Source organism: Molossus molossus, unplaced genomic scaffold (assembly GCF_014108415.1).
Source record: "Molossus molossus isolate mMolMol1 unplaced genomic scaffold, mMolMol1.p scaffold_m16_p_4, whole genome shotgun sequence".
Taxonomy (NCBI): domain Eukaryota; kingdom Metazoa; phylum Chordata; class Mammalia; order Chiroptera; family Molossidae; genus Molossus; species Molossus molossus.
Genome location: NW_023425377.1, coordinates 82,377,604 through 82,394,148, shown reverse-complemented (window position 1 = coordinate 82,394,148; position 16,545 = coordinate 82,377,604). Strand labels below are relative to the sequence as shown.

Below are 16,545 nucleotides of genomic sequence, written 5' to 3'. Positions count from 1 at the left end.
CAGGCCTGGCCCTGCTGGCGGCCTCTGACCAAGCCCCAGAAATGCCTGTCTGAGGCTCTCCGATCCAAAGCCTCCTCTGTGTGGGCATAACAGCTGCTCTGACCCAGGGCCAGAGTCCTCTTTTCCAAAGCAAAAATCTGATTTTTTTCCCTGCGTAAAAACTCCAATAGTGATATATCCCATATATATACGCTCACCTTAGATATCCTACAGCTTCTTGTTGTTAGAGAATAACGTCCATTGCCAGGAGACCATGCAGCCTTCCTGAGCTGTTCACAGCTTCCCAAACAGGCCACACTCTTTGGTGCCTTCTTATCTTTAAATATGCTGTGCTCTCCACCTGGAAGAGCAGCTCCCCACCCTTTCTCGGATTGGTGCACTCCTATCCATTCTTCAAAACCCTTCCCAGAATCACCTCGTTTGTAAAGCCTGTTTAGCTCCCCTTGGTCAAACTGGTGATTCTGGCCTTTGTGCCTCTGGCCTTTGACCACCCTCTGGCAACACATCTGGCTTTATTGTGACCATTCACACTGCTCTGTCACCTTGAGGGTGGTCTCTTGTCCACGGTTGTAGCCCGCCGTAGGCACTAAGTCACGTGCAGCTGGGCCTCAGAGCCCCTGATCCCACCCCCTCAAACACAGAAACAGGCCTTTGTGGAGGAAGACCATAAACTCTCCTTCCTTGTAGAGGTTTGAAAAACAAGGAAAACATCCATTGGGGGGCCAGTTTAGACTCAGTGTTCTCATGGCACGAAGGAAAGACTAGCTGTCGCTGTCACTGGGATCCCATCTAAGAATGGACCTAATTGCTATGGAAGGGACCCGGTCGCATGCCTGATGTCCACAAACCTGAAGCCCTAATTTCCTTTACAGACCACCAGAGGTAACGGAAGGAGTCCCGGCCATGTCCACATGTCCTTCCCCTGTCCCTGGCTCCCTGACCTCAACTCCAGACACACACACTCCAGAGCAATGTCACAGGGGCCTGGCCTTCTGAGGCCACGCAGGTCTTTCTAAAGAGCAGTATCGTCTGCCACTATCCCCCTGCAGGGCCTGTGCCTTTAAAAGCCACCGCTACAGCTTTCGCCCATGTCTCTGTCACTTCTTCCTATGTCTAGCCACAGCCCCCATTTGTGTCCCTTTGCCTGCTATTCTTTCTCTTTTGTTTCCTCACTCTACCCCGATATCCAGAGTCCTAGTCTCCAGCTCACATGTGTCCCCTTAAGAGAAGACCGAAGGGGAAGACTGGAAGGGGCAGTCTCTCTGTGTGGAATCTGCTGGTGAATCACTAGTGAGTGTGGCTTGTGAGATGGAAGTGGCTGTCTCAATGCAGAGGAGGGAGAAGGGAAAGACCCCCAGCACCAGGCCATGCACAAGGCACCAGCAACCCTGAAGTCCTCATGCTGGTGGAGGGCAGCAGTGGACTCAGGCCCTGAGCAAGACAAACCCTAAGGGAACCCTGGTGTCATATCACAACCCGAAAGGTCCTGCTCCAGCAACTATAACCCTGAATCAAGTCCTACAGTCATGGTACTTGGTCTTTGGGTTTCTCAATCACCTCCAGGAGACTGGGCAGACTCAGGTGGTCCCATTGTAAAGGAAGATGATAAAGATGTTCAGAACAACAGAAAATATGGTGTCTTGTCTCCATGGTAACTGCAAATCTGCTTTAAAAACAATTTTATATATGATTCTGTGTAGTACAAAATAAAGACCAATGCTGGTTTTCTGGATAGGAATTAAGAGGAAATAAAAAGAGTCAGAATGGTATGGTTGCTTGGTTGACTGTTACCAGCTTGCATTCCTCCATTTGTTCATTCACTCATTCCTAGTCATTTGTCTGTCTGTTCATCCACCCATTCATTTTTAAATATTATACATCTTTAAATATAAGGTAAAGCTCTCTCCCTCCCCAAATTATCTGTCAGAAATAGGAAGTTTATCTTCTAGCCTTCACAGAATCTTTCTTTTTCTTTATTGATTTTAGAGAGAGAGGAAGGGAGAGAGGGATAGAAACACCAATGAGAGAGGACATTGATTAACCACTTCCTGCATGCCACCCCCGGGGATTGTGCTCACAACCTGGGCATGTGCCCTGACCGGGAATTGAACCAGCGACCTCTTGGTGCATGGGCCGGTACTCAACCACTGAGCCACATCAGCTGGGTTAGAATCTTTCATATTATGCAGTTCTTTTTCATTTACCCTATTTTGAACAAAAATATACTGTTTGGGGAAAAATATTAGCCTGATACCACTTCAGTGAATTCAAGTCTTCGATGTTTACAAAGGTCACTGGATAGAATTGTTGGGGCTTTTTTAAGCATGATACTATAATGTAGATTTAGTAACTTTTGGCAGGGTGGGTGTATAACCTTACAATTTATAAGTGCTGAATTTTGTTGTAAACAAACATTTAAAAGATCATTTTTTAAAAGCAGTATACTAAGTGGTATATTGGGGATATCTAAAAGAAATATGTTCTAAAGGGCTTGATTAGACATTTCTCCAAAGAAGACATACAAATGGCCAATAAGTACATAAAAGATGCTCAACATCATTAGTCATACGGGAAACGCAAGTTAAAACTATAACAAGATACCACTCCAATCCCACTGGAATGGCTATAACCAAAACTACAGGCAATAACAAAATGTTGGTGAAAATAGGGAGGAACTGGAACCATCATGCATTGCTAATGGGAATGTAAAATGATGCAGCTGCTGTGGAAAGCTGTTCAGCAATTACTCAAAATGTTAATCAGAGATTTATCACATGACCCAGCAATTCAACTCTTAGGCATATAACTAAAAAAATGAAAACATATGTCCACACCAAAACTTGTACATAAATGTTCATAGCAACATTATCCATAATGATCAAAAAGTGGAAACAACTCAAACCTTCATCAACAAAAACTGGATAAATAAAATGTGGTATATCCATACAATGGAATATTATCTGGCAAGAAAAAAGGAATGAAAGACTGATATGTGCTACAACATAAATGAAACTTGAAAACATTATGCTAAGTAAACAAAGCTAGTCACAAAAGATCACAACGTTGCACAATTCCATTAATACGAAATTTCCAGAATAGGCAAATTCTATTTAAAGTAGATTAGTGGGGACTGAGGAAAGGGGAGAATAAGGAGTCACTGCTAAGGATACAGGTCTCTTTTTGGGGTGATGAAATGTTCTGCAATGACATGGTGGTGATGGTTGCACAATTCTGTGAATTCACCAAACTGTACTTTAAAAGGATACATTTTATGGTATGTGAATTATATCTCCAAAAAATGCTGTTGTTAAAAAACATTAGTGGGGAGATCACATGGTAAGGTATAAAAATGCCAAATCACTATATTGTACACCTGAAACTAACAAAACCAATTAAGATTGTATACTAAGTACACTTAAATAAAACAATGAATAAAATAAACAAACACCTTTTGGCCTAATAAGGAATAGCCAACTCTCCTTAGACTATAGAGACAATGATAGAGGTCAAAACACAGACAGCTGATTCAAAAAGTGGTTCTGGGATAAGAAGGACACTCATGTCAAAGATGTGAGTGAAGTGTTTGTTGTATAAACAAAGAGGGTTAGGGAAAAAAAGTACTTTTAATTTAATGTATTATTTTATATAGTATGTGATTTGAAACGTGTCACCAAAATGATATGTTGAACATGACCCTGAAACATTTACATATTCTTTTTTTCCCCAACAATCCCCCTTACTGGGAGACACACATATGTCCAGGCTCACATCGCATTCATCAGTGCTGACTGTGTGTTTGGCACCAGCTGTGTCCTTGAGTATGATATTGACTCTCAGTACAGAGAGGGTCTGACCTCAGCAGAGTTTACAGACTAGTTCTGAATTAAACGGATTAAATTAAAGCCATTAAAATGGAGCTCAAGTTTGAGCTAACTACTATGAAAAGTTTATAAAAACTGATTACAAAACCCTGTGGGTTGTTCTCAATGTTTGGGGGGCCATCCGTGGCTCGGAGCACGGATGAAAGCGCTGGGCTTTCCTCCCATAAACATGCATTTGCTCAGAGGTGAGCACTGTGCATCTTCTCCCAGGGCGCGCGTGTACGCAGTACCCCTGCCCCCAACACGTCCACCCCACGGCCCAGGTCGGATTCCTTCCTCTGAGATCATGCTTTGCTGAGCCCACGTGAATCTGGACCCATTCTCTAGCCCCCATCACCCATAAACAATGAAGACCTCAAGAACTGGAGACCTGGAAAAGATCCAAGATGATCTGGGCCCAGGGACCAGTGCAGAAGAGGGTCAAGGGTCTGGCAGGCATCTGCCCTTTCTGCATCAACCCTGGGAGGCCCTCTATAACCCGGTTCATTTACTGGGCTTTCTCCTAAGATTCATTTTGTAAAAACTCTCCACTTGTTAACAAGTCCATCCCCATTCTCCCTTATTGTATGTACAAATGAAAACCCTGAGGCTTGAACAGGCTTACCCAGGGGACTCACCAACGGTCATAGGAGGGACAGTGACAGAGCCACCAGAGACCAGACCCAGGGCGCCCTCAGGACTCCCTGTCCCAGGACATCCCCCCCCCTCTGTCCCTCACACCACTCTCTGAAAGTGAACACAGGTGGGGGGCTAAGTGTTTCTCAAACAGGTGCAGGAAGGATTTTTCTACACAGAGGTAAACAAAGAGGGAGAAGGCCCAGAGGCACTCTGGCACAACAGAGGGCCACCCTCTGGAGATAAGGGAGCCAGTGTGGACTAAGTATTTTCAGTTCTTGGGAAAGCAACACCCAGAAAGCTCCACGTGCAATTACTATGGCAAGCCCTGTGCCTGGGCACAGACAGGTGGGAGTCCTGGCAGGCCTCTCTCTGGTATCCCTAACACGATTTCACCTCTATAAAGGCACCTTGCCTTGTTTCCTACTCCCTGTCTTTATTCTGTCATTTAGCCTGGCCTGGGAGGGCTCGATAAACTGGAGGATGAGAGAAAAGGGAAAGGCGAGGATCTGATGGATTAGAGAGGTTAGTAGAGGGATTATGGAGCTCCGGCTCTAAACGCTGACTCGCTCTCTCTGGGCTCTGGGAAACCTCCACGTGCAGGAGAGGCAGGAGCGCATCCTGACCTCTAGGGAGAAGGGGTCCCTGTGCTGTTGCAACGGGCTGCTGTGTTACCCAGGACGGGGAATGAGGAAGGTCACGTCTGGCCCGGGTGAGCCAGGCATGAGTGTGTGGAGAAGGAGGGAAGTGGAATTCCTATTCTTGTCATTTGAGGGAGTTTGGAAGGAAAACCAAAAGAAAAGCACCTCCTTGCCCTGGAGGAATTTCACATCCCAAAGCCCAAACCCAGAGGCTGCAGGAGAGAGCGTGGGTTTCCCAGGTCCGGAATTGAACTAGAGGGAGTCAGACTGGGAAAGGGGGAAGGGGCAGGTGTTCCAGGCAGGACACGGGTCTTGAGTAAAGGTTTGAGGAGAATCAGTGAGCAGATGAGGAAAGTATGGGGAAATTAGGTGAGCAGGGTAGATAAAAGTCGGATTATGGAGGGTACTGAGCAGTCAATTTAAGGGGTCTGGATTTGCACTGTCAGCTAGAGCTAGGAAGGGGAGACGCTCTTAGGTAATGTTGGGTGATATTATTTAATAGGCCCAGCTAGAGCAGGGCTGGCCAGGGAAAAGGAAAGGAAGGAATGAGAGGCATGTAGAAAGAATGTAGGACTCATTAGTGAGGAGGGAAGATAAGAGCAGAGAAAAGCAGAGAAGAGGAGAAAGGGAAGATACCTCCAAGGTTTTTGACCCAAGTAACTAAGAGAATGACAAAGGTGTGAAGAGAAGGAAGGATGCCAGAAGGTAGAGATAGTTTGATGAGTTCAGTTTCCAGCGTGTTGCGTTTTAGATGAGCTACTTGAGTGGCAATGTCTTATAGACTCTTGCAAGTGGAGGGCTGAAGCAAGGAAGAGGGTCAGGCTGGAAGTGGAGCCCTGGAGACCTCGGAACTGATGAGGGTGGGTGAGGGTAGATCTAAATACATGTTCCTCCTTGATTCCGGAGGAGGCTGCCACACAGATGCTGCCAAGAGCTCTCAAGACAGGCTGACATTTAGTGCGTACCTAGCCAAGATGAGGTCTGAGTGAAAGAACTCTGTGAATCAAGAACTCAAAGGAAGGAGAGAGTTAAGGAGAATGGCAAATTACCTATATTACCTAAACATATGATGTTCCCATCAACCCTACATCTTTTACCTTTATCTAAAGACCAATTTCAACCCAGAGAATGTAGAATCTCCAAGTGACCAGCAGATCCTCTCCATGGCCCCCAAACCATCCTGAATTACACAATTTATCCACATTCTTAAGACTTAAACTATTGATAGTAATCTCTGACCTGCTCCTGCTGCAAGTTCTCCCATCTTCAATCTGCTTTATATGCTGCTGCCCAAATCTGATCATGGTCCCTTCACCCAAAATGCTATCTCAACAACCTTCAGTCCAACAGCTCCCCACAGCCTTCAGAATAATGTCCAAACTCTTCAGCTGCCATGTTCAACCTTTATCTTACTTTCTGCCCATATACCTTATCTTTATTGCCCTTCAATACCCTTGGCTCCACCCAAAATGAGTCATTGGAACCATGCCTGCCCACTCACCTGCTTTTATTTACATTCTTCTTTGACCACAACCATCATCCCAAGTTTGTATGGCCAAACACTAACTATCCTTTCAGAGCTTTCCCAAATGCCACTTCTTCCAGGAAGCACTCCATGACTCCCCAGACAAAAGTAACCTCTCCAGCCTCTGACCTCATAGCACTTTATCAGTACCTCTTTTATGGCACCATAAGTCCCCATCTTGTCTAACAGTTATTTCTCTTTATGTATTACCTCTCCTACCAGACTATAAACTTGTTGAGAACAGATACAGCTCCTCAGACTTAGGGAAATAAGAACATGCCCTGAGCATAATGAGGGGTGAAGACATGAAGAAATATTAGTGAAGAAATATTAAACAAATGCCCAGAACAAGTTACAAATGAGAAAATGAAGGCTCAGAGGGATTGCATGACTAGGCAATGTCACAGAGGTAGAAAGTGACAGAGTCGAGACCCAACTCACCTTTTGGGACCCAAAGCTCTCTATCTTTTCAGGGAGCGTGCCTGGCAGTATTTTACAGGGCATTTTCACACAAGTCAAGTATTTCTCTCAATGCCCCTTTGAGAGATGCAGCACCATTTCTTCGTTTTCAACTGAGAAAAGTGAGGCTTGGAAGAGTGAAGAGTCACCGGAAGGTACACAGGCAGCAGGGGAAGGATCTAGACTAGAGCCGTGTCTCCGACCCAGATTGCCTTTCCACTCACCCAGGCTGCCGAACTGCTGAGCGAGCGCGGGGCCTGCCTGCCTCGAGCTGGGGGCTGGGAACGTAACCGAATGCCGGGTAGGAGCACTGTAAAAGGTGCTGGGATCAGATCATCTGTAACCTGCCTGCAGCAGGACCTGGGGGTGGGGAGAGTGTAAACCTGAGCTGAAGGGAGAGAAGCCAGGCTCTCACCCCAAATGCTCCTGTTCAAGTATGTCTCTTTGTTCCCCAGGGACAAACTGTATTAATTTAGAAACCAGAAAAAGATGTGATGCTCCTAGTAGCCAGGACCAGAGGAGGGGTCAGCTGCAAAAGGGAACCCCCTAGAAGGGCAAAGCCCAAACTCAGGGCAGAATTCCCAGCAGGCCTTCGAGGAGCCTCCAGGACCTGCGCGTCGCAGCGGGATCACATCAGCTCGGGGAGTCTGAGAGTCAGGTGGAAGGCCCTCAGAGAAAGAAGAGGCATGAGAACGAGGGGCTGTGGTCCTGGTGCCCTCAACGTTGTTGGGGAAACTGCCCTGATTGAAAGGGAGGCTAGTCCGAGAGACAAGAATTAAAGCCAGTCCCGAGTTTAAATACTGGGTGAGGTGCATTCCTCTGAGCCCCCGTCTCGAGTGAGGGACGTTGTCAGATTCTGTGTAGGTGGATTTCAGAACATAAAAGGGAAGCAGGGGACGGGAGAGGAGGAAAATGTTAGTGAACTGCAGCCAAGACAGAAAAGGGAAAGGCTCACCCTCCCATGGGTACTGGCCGTCGCTGGCCTCAGTTCCAATCACGTTAACTGGCTGCCTTATAAGAGCAGCAGGAGCCTTAATGCTGGGAAAAGGGGAGACCCAGAATACCTGGGGGTCTGTTCCTGCAGCCCACCCATAGCCTCTCTGAAGGGGCCTTGGAGACAAAATCCTGCAATCCTCTCTCCAGCCATGTGTCTAGGTGAAAAGCACATGGGAACATGCAGTCTCTAGTCTGCTGTCTTCATCAAACCGTCATCGTGAGTAATAATCATACCTTGGGAAACAGCAGTGACTCAGACGCCTGCCCCCTCCCCCACCGCCACCCCCTTGCACAGCTCAGAGCGTTGCTGAGAACCCTGAAAGTGAAGCCACCATTTTCTCCTGCCCGGCAGCATGTTCTCCTGCCCCGCGGCTCTTTGAACTCTTTGACCTTTCGGACTCCTGTGTCTGATGGACAGTTGGGGGAGTTCTTTTGCGGGTTAAAGAGCTAACTAGCCCTGGTGGGTTTGGCTCAGCGGTTAGAGCGTTGGCCTTGAGACCAAAGCATAGAAGGTTCGATTCTGGTCAAGGGCACGTGCCTCGGTTGCAGTTCGGTCCCCCACCCTGGTCGGGTTATACGGGAGGCAACCAGTTGATGTGTCTCTCTCACATCAATGTTTCTCTCTCTCTCTTTCTCCCTCCCTTCCACTCTACCTGAAGATAAATGGAACAATAAATAAATAAAGAGCGAACTAGGCCTGGCTGTTCCTCAAACACAGTGAGTTGGGGTTGGGGAGGGGACAAGAAGCGAATACAGTTGTCTGTGCGATGCTTGTCCATGAGATACCCTCACGAGAGGTCTGCCCCTCAGAAGATGGCCTTTTTCCTTAGAAAAAAATAAAAGGGTGCTCCCTCATCGGCTCAGACTGACCGTAGTATAACAAGATAATGAATGCCTGCTGTGTCCTGCCTTTAAAGGACTGAATGTTCTATGTGCAGACGAGGCTATTATGAAGCTGGCCACCTAGGATGTTAAAATATTGACATAGTCTATAGGAATTGGTAAATGTTTGCCACACCAGCCTCCTGACGGCCTGGCTCCTCCAGCCCCAGATGCCCCAACCCCAGGGGGTCTCGCCGATCCCACTCAGGACAGTGGCTAGTGTCAGTTCTGTGAGATCCCCGCCCATGCTTTCATGGCTGTCCGTGTTTTGAACTTGACTCCTGGTATACTAGGCCGTCCGTACTCATGCAAAACCCTGTTAGCATCTCTGCCGTAAAGAGAGAAACACGGGCACAAACTTGACTAATTTCATACAATGAGTCCAGAGCTGGAGCTGGAGCCCGGACGACTGGCCAGGTGTGGGCACTGGACCGCTGGACCCCCAACCATGTTCATGTTGCAGAGACGGATGCCACTCTCCTTGCTCCTCCCCCTTTACCGTGGCACTGAAGCAGAGTCTAAGAGAAACTCTTGATCACCAAGCCAACAAGAACTTCTCTTAATTGCCATGCTTCCAGCTCCAAGCACGCCAGCAGTCACGTGTCTGTGTTCCAGACACACCTGCGTGACCACCTCAGAGCGCCATTCATCTGGAGCCCATAACTCCTGTGCAGGGGGAACACTAGGGGCGGGGAGACCTATGACTTGGGGTCCACCCCAGGTATGCCCCCTCCCTTCCCTTACCTCCCCATCAATTGTACTTGTCTTAGCAACGTTCAGGACACATGGAGCTGCTGCCATCAGGCTGAGAGTTGCTCATCCTGGGGTCTTCTGAACAACGGGAAAGGGTGTAAGCTGCAGTAGGAAGGTTAAGGCTAACAGGGTAGGAGTCTGTGTTCGTATGAGGCTGGGACAGTGGCACTCAAGTGCTCAGTCTCTGAGGATCTTCTGTAAGTTGGGCACTGCTGAGTCTAGGTTCATCCTGGCCAGAATTTGGGGATGAATAATGTCCCTGAAAGACCTGCTTGGTCCCAGCACTGCACCCATATCAACAGTCACTAGATGTGGAATGCCATTGTCCTCAATGTGGTAATAGGTGCCTCCCCCCTCATGCCCTGCAAGGGTTGTAGAGTCAAATTTAGGGAATGTTAGTAAGCCCAGTGATAGAAGCATCTTTTCTGCAGGACTTACCATAACCTTGATAGTGCAAATATAGATGACAAAGCTCCAAGAGGGCTCATTGGAGTGTTTCACCAATAGAATATCTATAACTATCTCATGGTATAGAGCTTCTCTGAACAATGTCGGCAAATGCTGCTCTAAAGAGCTGGAGACAAAATGCTTATCACTGAGCAGGGAGGAGGGGGAGATCGAGCCACTAGAAAGAGGGAACATTTTTAACCCAGTGGTTCCCACAAGGGAAACACACTTTCCATTTCCTCTTTCTCATACCAAATTCTTAACTCCCTCCAGGTTCCCTTTTTGGGGGCCCCTAATTTGCTTTTACAAATGTTCCGATTAGAGTCAAAACATGATTCACAAGGCACCCTACTTCATCAACTCCTGAGCTCTAGTTTTCTAAAAAGTACTCATTAGAAAAATGAAAATAATTGCCCTAACCTGTTTGGCTCAGTGGTTAGTGTCAGCCCACAGACCAAAGGGTTGTGGGTTCGATTGCAGTCAAGGGCACATACCTGGGTTGCAGGTTAGATCCCCGACCCTGGTTGGGGTTGTGCAGAAGGCAACCAATTGATGTGTCTCTCTCACATTGATGTTGCTCTCTCTCTCTTTCTCTCCCTTCCCCTCTTCCATCTATCTAAAATCAGTGGAAAAATATCCTCGAGTGAGGATTAATAAAAATGCAAACAAAAAAAAATGGGAATAATGACAGTTCAATTTAATGGGGTATTTTTCTGTGTCAGGCACTGTCCTAGGTGTTTTGTGTGGGTTCTCTCTTTCAATTTATTCATTCACATTTCCCTTCAGTTAAGTCTACTTTGAGCTACTCCCTCCCCCCACACACACTGTCCTTCAAGAGGAGGGCTGGATATCTCTTCCCCAGGAAGCAGTCCTATGGGAAGAGAACAGCAAAGCTGACAGAGTGATTCAGCCTCTCCCTCTCTGCACAGGACTAACCCACTCTGTAGGTAGAAGCAGAACCCCCACCATGTAATCCCCTGAGACCTCTGAATGCTTGATAAGTATAAATGGAAATAAATGAGCCCCACGCACTTTGTGGATGCTACTTTGGTGACCTCCAGAAGGTGTTAAAGAAATTATGTCTACCACTTTTTTTTTTTGCACTCACTAGACAATCCTCATACATTATCACAAATCCTCCCAACAACCCAGACAAACAGACATCCTTGTCTACATTTCAGAAAAGAGATTCTGTGCTCAAAGAAGCTCAGTGGCTTATATGCAGCCCCACAGCAGGCAAGTGGCCAGGCTGGGATTTGAGCCCAGGTCTGATCCAAAGCCCAATGTCTTTCTGAGTTACCATCATCCTTCAGCTATGGAGATGAACAAGTTGACCAAGGAATTCAAACTGTTTTTTGGTTTATTTTTAAGAAATAATATTGTCGGTCAATGGAAAAGCTCCAGACTGGAATCCAGGAGGATTGGCTACAAGGTAAATCTGTCCCGAGACTCTTCTTCTGGGCCCTGGGCACTGCCTATCCTTTGCTTCCGAATGTAGCACCTCAGCTTTCTCTTAGAGAAGTTGCCCAATAAACTATCAGTCACCCAATTCAACTTGAGTTTCAGAAAAACACTGAGTGATGTCTAAGTACATCCCAAATATTGCATGGGGCATGCTTATAGTTGAACAACATTCATTGCTTATCAGAGAATCCTGTATTTTTATTTGCTAAATCTGGCAACTTCACCCTGGAGTGGAAGGCATGCTGGGAAGTCTCATGCCTGGCTTCAGGTCCAAGTGTTGCCCCCACAGGAGTTGCCATGGCAGCCTGAGCAGGCCATTCTGGAGCAATCTCCAGTTACCTCTCCTGCTTCACCTCGCCCCTGCTCTCTCCATGCGCTGAACACTCTGAGCTACTTTCAGTTTCTTTGGATGCGTCATGCTGCTTCTGGCCTATGATCTTAGCACTTGCTGTGCTAGTGTGCCTCTACCCCTGCCTGGCTAATTCCTACTAATCCTTGAGGTCCACACTTAGTGTCACTTCTGCCAGGAAGCCTTCCTGGGGTGCCCCCCTGACCATCTCCTCCCACAACCTTCCAGCACTGGGTTAGTTAGCACCCTGCCCCTTCCCGCCCAGGCCCCCACCATTCACTGCACTGCTCTGGGGAGCAGGGGTTGTTTCTCTGCTCTGTTTCTCCCCACACCCAGCCTGGCCTCAGGTAGGAAGTCAGTAAATGCTTATTGAATGAATGAATGAGTGAATGAATGAATGAATGTTCTGCCATAGCTGAGTCTCTTGAATGTGACTATGTCCTTCCTCCCTTCCATCTTGACTTAAACTTTTTCATCTCTGCCTCCTCTTCTCCCTCCTCCCAGAGGAGTTGTGAAAGGCTGGACTTAGGTTCACAACAGCATTTCTTGGCCTGAACTCAGGTGAGGAAACACTAGCCATGGTGGAACAGAGAAGCCTCCTCATGTCCCCGAGCGGATCATGCCATACCAACTGTCCCAGTCGGCTCAAGTCCCGCTGCAGGTCAGCGGGAAGTTCTTCTGCCTCTGAATTACAAATCCTCCTGCAAATGCCCCGTCAGTGTCCAAACTTCAGCTCTCCTTCTCCCTGAGCCTTGAAAGGAATCTAATTGGATTTATCCCCAAGTTTGGGGTGTGGGGAGATGCCAGTGTCAGATGGCTGAGGGTTAGGGCAGGTGGTGGGCCTCGGTGGGCTCAGAACATCACCCATATGTTCCCTGTTCACCCACCCAAGGCTTTGCCCACGCACAGCCTGACAGGAGAAGGCAGCACAGAATTTAACCCGTTAGCAGCATTTAGAACGTAGTTTCACAAAGAACCAGTGTAGCAGCTAGTATTGACGGAGTCCCCACAACACACACACACACACACACCAGAGTTCTGCCTCTGCCACTTGCAGACCCCTGTTTGCTTCCAGCCAGGGCTTAATTCGGAAGATGCTCACTCAGGGGGCTAGAAGTGGGTGCAGGCACGGCGGGGTGCGCGTGGGAGCAGCCAGGGTGGGGTGCGAAGGGCTGGGGAGAAGAGAGCAGGGCAGGGAGCTGCTTGGGCACGATCTGGAAAGCCCTGTTCGCTGCTCTCTGATCTGACCTTTCCGAGGCAGGTGGCCTTTCTGTGCCTTCTCCTTGTCGCCCCAGCCTCTCCCGTCTGAGGACGTTAAGAGGACAAATACGGAGAAACACCCTTTAGTCTCAGATGAACTCCGAACACAGACTCCCTCTCCCCAGCGAGCCCCGGAGGACACTGCATCGCAGTTCCGCCGCCTGGGTCCGAGGCTGCTTTACCAGGGACTCGGTCCCGCGCAGGTGCCCACAATCTACGAAACACCCCCCTCTCCCCCTCTACCTCGTCCAGCCGCCAACTTCTGGCCGGCGAGCCGGGACCGCGGGAGGGACTCACTCGGAACGAAGCGCGGGCGGGGCTCTCGGCTGGGCCAGGTGCGGCGGGGCTGAGCGGTCCAGGTGAGTCGCGGCTGTGGCAGGTACGGGGCTCCCGGGGCTCACGGCTCCGGAGGCCGCTGAGTAAGAGGGCTGACAGGTTTGTGTTTTCCCCTCTCCTCCTCCCAGTTAACCACACCCCTGCTGCTCTCCTCCCCACTTCCTTAAAGGGTGGGGTGTGTTGTCTGGTGCTGAGTGTGTGCCTGCTCCAGCCTCTTACCATAAACTCTGAAATAGACGCCACCTTCCATTCCCTCGCTGCACGTGCTCACCTGGGGGGCCATTTCTGCCATTTCCGGACCTCAGATGGGGTCTTCTGCTATGTGCCCCCCGGGAGCATTTGCTCCACAATTCCAGCCACTCCTCCCTTCTCCTTCCACTCCACCTGCAGACATTTGGAGGCCACGTTTAAAGGGAGCTCTTTCCTCTCTAGCCTCCGGTTTATTTCAGAGCCAGAGGTTATACCTGCCTCCCACCTCTCAGCACCTGTGTCCTTCCCTGTTTCTCCATGTCCTGAAGGGCCAGCCCCTTTCCAGGGCACCAGAAATCAGGTGACTATCACCAGGGACTTCGGCAGAACTCAACACTACAGACCAGGTCCCTGCCCTGTGATAGGGCAGGACCAGAGGGTGGCACAAGAACGGTCATAGAAGCTAAGTTGCATTTTCCCACCCTGCCCAGCTCCACCTTGTCCCATATTGCTGCCCAAATAAACTTAGCAGCCCCTTCCCCCCCATTACTAGAAAGATTTCAGAATTTCTCCTGAGTAGAAGGAGGGGAAGTGGACTTCGCGTTAGGTCAAAAGTTGGTGTGTACTCTGCACTCCCCACTTCTTTAAAGTTCCTGTGCAGGCTCCCCACCCCAACATCATTCTGTGTCCTGCGAAGGCCTGGGATCTCGCACTTTCTGGAGGACACGCTTCACAAGGTCGGCTCTCAGGGTGGCACCTGTGACAGCCCGGCGTGCACAGCTGCCCATGACACTTCCTGACCTGCATCCCCAAACTCAGTGGAGCAGCCACCCAGGACAACAAGAAATGCAGCATTTAGTGAGCATGTCATTGCCAACCACTGTGCTAAGGAAGCACTCAGTTCATGTGATTTGATTTAACTCTCCCCAATTTCTGCAAAGAAAATGGAGACTTAGCTAAGTTAACACATTCATGGCCACAAAGCCAGAGAGTCGTTATTTCTTAAAGTATGCTCAGTATATTTTAAAGCACAGATACCTGGACGCTCTCCAGGTCTACAGGAAATCAGAGCCACTGTGCCTGGGGCCCACCTGCCCCAAGAAGGCAACTTACAAACCATCTGATGGGAGTTCATGGGCATGACTGCCTCTTGTTCCCACCAGTTGCATTCCCAGCGCTGACTTGGAGTCTTGGAAGTAATGCTGGTGACTGAATAGCTTTCAGAAGGAGGCCAAGGGGGTATCCGGGGAGATCTTGGGGAGACAGGCAAGTCAGACAGAGTAAACTGGATTGAGCAGGGAAAGTGTGGGAGAGACAGGTGGCTAACTGATCACACTGCAAGGAAATTGTCAGATGGCTTCAAAAAGTGAGTGGCCTCTCCGTATTCTTGTGCATGGAGTGCGGTGATGAAGGCCTAGTGGTGTGAAGCTTAAACACCTGTGTTGAGGGTCTGTGCTAGTATGGTGACAGCAGGAACTAAGTGCACAACCAACCAGACCGGTTTACGAAAAGATGAGTGTGTGTATGCTGCCCCTATGTGGCCAAATCCATGAACTATAACTTAATTGAATCCCCAATTTCGAGAAATAAAAGTTTTCAGGTATTCCAAATTTTCAGAAGTTGTGGAATTCTTCAGTGATTTTTTTTTTAAGCTCCAAAACCTTGCTCCTAGAATTGTAGAATCATAAGTTTTATCTATGAAAGAGACCTTGAGAATAGTTAACTCTGGAATAGTTAACTCCACTTTTAAGTCTCCTTGCTTTCAGGAGCCTGGGATTCTATGTACACACTCTAAAAAATGCCTATCGCCCAGGCCGGTTTGGCTCAGCAGTTAGAGCTTCGATCTGCGGTTCAGAGAGACCTGGGTTCGGTTCCCACTAGGGGCACATACCTCGGTTTCAGTTTGTCCCCGGCCCTGGTTGGGTCGTGAGGGTGGCAACCACTCGATATGTTTCCTTCACACTGATGTTTCTCACTCTCTGTCTTCCTCGCTCTCCCTCCCACTCTATCTGAACAAAAAATGGAAAAAATGTCCTTGGGTGAGGATTAAAAAGAAAAAAGCCTATCAGTGTCTCATTGTGCGTTGAGATAAAGACCTACCCCAGTGAAGAAGCAAAAGTATTTCCTTTCTGTCTACTTCTATGTCTCAAGCAGAGACAGTGCTACTCTGAAGGCCCTAGATGAAAGTGGAGGGAAAATGTGTAGCTGGTTCAGCAGGAAGAGAAAACTGTAAAGAAAAAAGACTGATTTCCACTTAAATGTTTAACCCTTACCCTAGATTCAGGTCTCCCACTGTGCATGATATTGCTCCCCAAACAGATCCCCTTCCATCCTTCCCCATGAGTGTCCACATTATCCCAGGCACCAAATGCTAAAATCTTAGTCAGTGTTGACTGTTCCTTCTTCTCCTTCCTTACCCCATAGCCATTCAATCTCCAAGTCCTGGGGATCCTTTCCAGCACCCTTCCTACTCTTCATCCCCTTTCCAGTCCTATTGCCTTTCTGGTTCATGATCTCTTCGTCCTACGCCAGACCCTTGTGAAAAGGGTTTTCCTAACCTGTCCTCCACTCTCACCTGAAGAGTAGTTGGGACTGGAGCTCAGAAAAGTGGTCTGAGCTGGTGATGAACTTCTGGGTTGGCATCTGAAGCTACAAGGTAGGTGAGATTGTCTGGGGCACTAAGTGCACAACAGGCGTAAGAGGGAGCAGAGACCTTAAGGTCAGGCCAGAGCAAATCTAATGAAGAAG

The 16,545-nt window shown here is 48.4% G+C and overlaps 1 protein-coding gene across 2 annotated transcripts in view; it reads right to left on the bottom strand.

Moving 5' to 3' along the window:
* Positions 1-13,619, bottom strand: part of PTK2B (protein tyrosine kinase 2 beta) — a 119,284-nt gene extending 105,665 nt beyond the window's left edge. Inside the window, exon 1 of one of the 2 annotated variants that reach the window (XM_036240257.1) lies at positions 13,516-13,619. The gene's annotated coding sequence lies outside the window, so the exon portion shown is untranslated. Of the gene's footprint in view, positions 1-13,260; positions 13,291-13,515 lie in introns of those variants that run through there. The other variant, XM_036240256.1, reaches the window with a different exon arrangement.
* Between the last annotated feature and the right edge of the window lie 2,926 nt (positions 13,620-16,545).